Raw genomic sequence first — 6,452 nt, forward strand, 5'->3', positions numbered from 1 at the left:
AGCAATGTTTCGTCCAGTCGCAGATGGATTCTCGTTGAAAAATGACTAAACTGCGGTGACGCGAGGGAGAGCGGCGGAGTTACCGACTTGGACAAACAATCGGCTAATGACATGTAAATATGGCAGAGCTAATCAAGCGGCTGTGCCAACAGGCCGCGGGAAGAGACGCCGGTGCGGGTGCTGCGCCCCGTTCGCGCGCGCGAGAGAGAGAGTATTCGATACTCCCGATATATTTGCGCCCGACCTGCGCACATGCATCGCGCTGTAGCAACGCGGCGCGTACATATTTAATGGTTGCACGTTAATTGCGCTCTGTTTGCCCATTCCCTATTCTACGCTCCATCTACACGTCCACCTACATTCTCTTCACCCTTTCCGTGCCGCAATTCTCCTTTGTTAGCGTGCGCCGCGCGGTTCGATTTTAATCAATTCACCTCGAGCACCTAGTTGGTTTACGCTCGAAATCCCACGGAAACCTACTTTCGCGCATCATATTGAATGCACTCATTTCCGCATTTACCATAACAAATTCCGCGCCTTCCTAACGTTAGTTTTGCAATCGGGAATGCGGTTGTGCATTTTCGGCGGTGGAAACAGCGATGAGAAATGCGGGTTCAAATGTAGAGAAGAAATTCTCATTCGCACTTGGCGTGAAAAATAGGAACGCGAATTAATTAAAGTTCAAAGGTTGCAGAAAATAATAACCTCCATTAACAATTTATAAGCCTTTTTTCCATATCGCTCGTTAAACTTTTTCTCTACAACTTAATCTTTCGCGGTTATAAATAATTTCGACGGATAAGTCGATATCAAGCACATTGTTTATATTTTCATGTTATCAAAAGCTGCTTAATCGTCGATTCTTTATCTAAAAAAATGTTATAAAGAGATTTCAGAATAGTCTACCAATAATTTTCAAAATTTAGAAATTATTACGCCAAGTCCGCCCTAACGTAGAAACGCAAAAGTTAACACGTTGAAAGTTCTTTGTCTTGACTTACGTCATAAAAGAGGTGAATAAATAATAACTTTTGTGTCAATACACGAAGGAAAAGGGAGAGATTCTTATCTAAATATAGATAATTAAAGAACTTTGAACTCTATTTCCCTCTTTTTACATTTCCCTTTTTCTCTTTATTTTCAAAGCGTCGACGTATACTTGTTTTACGTAAAATGAGCTAATTAAAAAATTCTCGCTAATATATGTCCCACTTTTCTTTTTTTTTCTGCACTAGAAAAAAGAAGAAACAAACTCCGCGCTTTGCACATTCCTTTCATGTACAATAGTATATTTTATTCTCGTTGCAGTGGGCCAAGAGAATGATACATTGCCACTTCAATCAATTTAATTTCCATATCGTAAATAGACAAAAAAAAAAAAAAACTCTACGACTAGCATCTGTTGTCACAAGCAAAAGTCATTTTCGCATATTGACACTAGTTGATAGCATCGAAATACGAAGATTCAGAAAGATTAGACTAAAGCATCAAATAACATTTATCGCGAAAACAATCGCCCGTAAAATTCTCGCCGCACTCGGCTGCAACGGCTCAATCACGGCTCTTTACAATCGCAAAAGTTGGGCGGGCGTCAAATTTTTTGGAGATTGTGTGCTCGTTACATGCTTCGATGGGATCCCGGCGTTAATTATCCGTTAAGCGGGTCGAAGCGCGCGTCGTTGTTCCGCAGAAGCCCGCATGGAGGTTGACGAGCATCCCTCGGATCGAGAAGCGCACGCCGAGAGACACAAACGAACGCTGTGCAGGATAGGGTAGGTGGCGGGGGCTCCAAAGAAATTTTAATCAAGCCGCACCGCGTGTGGGTGGGTGCGTTTGTCGCGTGCGCGCGCGTATGTGTATGTGTGTGTGTGTGTGTGTATGCGTTTGCTTGTGTACGCGAGCATGCGAGCGCGCGCTCGCCTCCAGTTCCGCGGTAAATTACACATACGGGTTCCATTACCGGACCTCGTTACTTTGGAATCGAAAGCCTCGGCATCTCTCCCGGCCACCGATGCTTCCTGGCTACGAGGAATCGATATCTTCCCAATAGCGGAGACTATCAAGCATCGTTTAGCGACGCTCGTCGTTTTGGCGAATAACACGAGTGAAAGTTACGGGCGGCATTGTCTGTTCTGCGAACTGCGCATAAATTTATATAACGGCGAATCTTATTAATTAACGATTAGTTGCAAGGATGCTGGGAAGATTGTCTCTTTATCTAAAATAAATTCGAATTAAAAATATTTACTTGGATTTAATAGCGGCGCGGCGCGAAATAACGTTCGCTCGAGAAGCTTAAAGCTCGCCCGGAAAAGAAAAGCGAGAACGACGTGAGAAAACGAAGGGAGAGACAGCTCCCTACATCCTTTACAATCCTTTAACGATGACACATTACTTCCGAGCCTTCCCAATGGTCGCAATTCCGGCTACGTTACTGTCACTTAGCGAGCGGAGTCGCGAATCTGTCTTGAAGGAGACCGGCAGGTAATCTTCTCTTGAGGTTCACTCCAAAAGACAGAGTCTTTTTGCCTCATGGAGGCTCGATATTTAACTTTGCATTTATTACACCTCGATATTTTATCCGAACCATCCGAAACATTCTCATTATTATTAGGAAAAACAAGCGTGTATAACGCTCAATAATTGATTTATTTATTTTATGCGCCGAAGTATTCCTGTTGCAACGTATAGAAAATAAAATAACTCATGCATGCGCAATAATTATCTTCCGAGAGAAATAATTGTATCTCGCAGCAGTTTTCTTTCATGCGCTGCCGTCCGTCTTCTTAGCATTACAATGTACAGAATCTTGAAAAATTGTATAAACTACGCAGATTATTCCCTTTTCATGTTTTTTTAAGCTTCGTGATTTTAATATCGTGAATGATTTAAACTTATTAAATTAAAATATCGCTTAAATAAATCTCATTTAAAATTAGATTAATTTGCGAAAAACCCTTTCAATGAATTACAAATTAAAAAGAAACTTTTTATTGTCCGACTCAATTTTCGAGATTCACGTGCGCGGGAAACTTTTTCCTCCTTTTTTGAATTCGCAGCACACTCCCAAAGTTATTGTATACGTACACTTTTTTAACATCCTACGCGGGGCGGAGAGTTCTTCAAAAATAGTGCTCTCGTACCTCGCGCGCAGCCATTGCAAATTGCGAGCAATAGCCGAGGTGAGAGCATACCTGCAACGTCTCGAAGTCATTTGCGAAGTTTTTCTGGAGACAGTCGTGCGGCTGTGCGGGGCTTGCGGGAAGGATAAGAGCGACCAGAAGATAAGGGTGTGGGCGAAGATACGGGGAGTCCTTACTGGTGTTGCCGTCGTCGTCGTAGTCGTCGTCCTCCTCCTCTCTTTCTACACCGTTTCCTTCTCGGTGCAGGCAAGTGCGACCGATGAGACGTCCGGAGGACTGGCGAACGGTTAGTTAAGGAACACGAGAAAGCACTTCTGGATCACTCTCGGCGCTCGCGTCCCTTCCTCCGCGAGCGCCGTCTCGGATGCGGAGATACGATCGACTCTCTCCCCATAGATATCATCTCGTGCATATAATACGTCAATTTCGCGCACCCGACGTGCCGCCGTGACACGCGCGGCAAAGGATCTACTTTTCTTATTATTTTGTTAACCTTGCACAAGCAAAGTGTCCAGCACTTTCCGCTCTGCGACGGACGAAAGTGTTTTCTCCTATTCTCATTTTCGATAATACAATGCGATGTGAGCCGCATTGCTTCGAACAACCAATCAATATTACTCGAAATTATCTCAGATATCGTCGCAACTCTTGCGATATAATTTTCAAAGGTTTATCTCCTCCGACGGCTATCACGGGGGCGTCGTGACAGCGCCGTCGCGGTACACGGGAGATAAATAGTAAGGAATGATTCTCCGAAGGATTTTTTTCAAAGGGACTCTGGGCGGGAAGGGGGGGAGGGGGGGGGGTCCTCCATTTCATTCTTTTTCGTTCTGCCGGCGGATTTTTCCGCGCGCCTTTTTCGCGCGAAACCGAACTCAGAAGCGATGCATCATAATCAGGCGGTCAACTTACTTAGTCCGGAGTGCTGCGCGCTTAAGTTAATTAGCTAATTACTAATTTTAATCGGATGACGTATGCGCATCTCGGGGGATACAAGCAAACCCTCTTAGCTGGGGGATAGCTCACCTCCCCCTAACTCCTCGCACACTCTCACACAAACGCGCACACGTACACATGGCCCATTGCACCGTTGCTCTCTCTCTCTCTCTCTCTCTCTCTCTCTCTCTCTCTCTCTCTCTCTCTCTCTCTCTCTCTCTCTCTCTCTCTCTCTCTCTCTCTCTCTCTCTCTCTCTCTTTCTCTCTTTCTCTCTCTCTCTCTCTCTCCCCCTCTCGTTTTGACTTCGCTATCCCCTGTCGTATACGTCCGACGGGGCAATCCCGCGGTCTAAGTAATTTAACTAAAACTTCTCGGACATTTTTCCACCATTTTCGACCGTCCGGGTTTTCTCTCTCTCTCTCTCTCTCTCCCTTTCTCTTTCTCCTTTTCCCTCCTCTTTCGCCTCAACGTGACCGTTCATTCGCAAGCGCGCAATTTCTCAGTTTTTGTTGACCGGACGTATGAAAGCGTTTCAGCGCGGCCGCGTATGAGAGGCGTGTAAAAATAAGAACGGTTGCGTTTCCCGGAAAAGCGCAGTAATTATATCACGCTTAAACGACGAAAGAACGGAACTCTCGAAATAAAACGTCCCACGGAAATCAGAGAGTGTTGTATTTTACTTTTTACGCCGGTGGATATTATTAGTTGTCGCATTCGACGTCAAAGAATTGACATGTTTGAATTTGAATTGCTTCCACGTTACAATAAAATTTGTCAATTATCAATTTCAAGAGTTATTTGCGTCCTACACACGTTTGTCACTTTGACAAATTTTTGCACGCTTTAAACTCGATGAAATTCGCAATTGATAGCGATATAACTTCAACGTACAGCAGATGTGCTGTATTACAAAACCTTACCTCCCCCTTGCGCTATAGCGTTCCGAGAAAAAAAAAAAAAAAGAGTTTTGGTCGTCGGAGAGCGGTTGAGCGGCGAGGAGATAGTAAAATCTAGACTCGTTCCGTTAACGAGACACGGGTACGATTACAAGGGGATAACGACCGCCCTTGGAAAAACATCGGGCTAGACCGCCGCCGCTGGCTGGACATCGCGCGCGGCACGGTCTTTTATCACTACGCCGCGCGCCGATAATGCGGCGTTGTTAACGCGGCTGAATCCAATATCTGCCGACAAATTTTCAGCGAGGGAGGAAACGGAAAAGCCGTCCACAAACAGTTGTTATTAATAATATGCAATATGCGCGGCCGCCGTATCTGCGGCGCGTAAGCTTCGCGATATCCCGCCGCCACTTACGGCTCACGCAGAGGAGGAGAACGCTGCCCCGGCCGCGTTCACTAATGAGGTAGGAATTAATTAATCGGACTTGTGAGGGTGAAGGGGAGGATTGCGGAGAGGACGGAGAGGATAGTCCGGGATAGGAGTGGGGAGGGGAAGAGGGTGACGCTGATATACGAGTAGCGCTGGGGATACCGTTGCGCTCTTTCTTGCGAATTCTCCATCTAGCAACTACGCTTTCGTACGCTCGCCTAACCTCACCAATCGAATTCTTCGAAGCTACGAGCGCCGATCAAGGTCAAATTTAGATGATCGAAAATTTGAAATGTGGCAAAACATAGAATCGAGTACTCACCCTATGCGGGCAATTAAAAGGAGTGCATAAGATGTGTAATATATGAGATGTCTCGTGATTGATGAACTACGATCAAAAAGATTGCAATAGGCAAAAAATAAATGAGAAGATTTTGAAAATTGAGAAATTAGTATAACTTCTTTCTTCAAACAAGATTCTGTTTGTAAAATAAATTTTTATGTTTGCGCTGCTTTGATCGTTAGAACAATCGCAGTAGAGGCGAGAACGGCGAACGTGGGCAGTGTCGAGCAAGCAGTGTGCGCGGGCGGGGGTCGTAATAATTAGAGATCTATAATTACGTGGAGTCAGCTAGAGCTGATCGAGTCGCGCGGATCAGCCATTCGGCGTCATGCTGTTCGCGTTTGCCCGTGTTACGTAGCAATCAAGCTACGTGTCCACGTGTCCACGTTAAAGCGTACCAGGTGAGGGTGCGTGTGGCAATCGTAATCCTCGGCAATACGCCTCGTCCGTGACACGTGCTTTCGACCGGCGAAATTCCGATGATGAATTGCAAATGATTTTCCTCCGTCATAAGAAGCAGACAGCACGTCTCATCTGTCTTTAATTAAATATATCTCGATAATTAGTAGCGTATAGATAACGCGCGCATCATTCTGACGTTGTTACATCGCGTGGGAGGCTTCTACCCGTTCCGTTAATGAGGCAGATTATTCGCGCCGGCTCGACTGACAAGAAAACTAACGAGAGGGTACATAGGAAA

Source organism: Linepithema humile, chromosome 1 (genome assembly GCF_040581485.1).
Source record: "Linepithema humile isolate Giens D197 chromosome 1, Lhum_UNIL_v1.0, whole genome shotgun sequence".
Lineage (NCBI taxonomy): Eukaryota > Metazoa > Arthropoda > Insecta > Hymenoptera > Formicidae > Linepithema > Linepithema humile.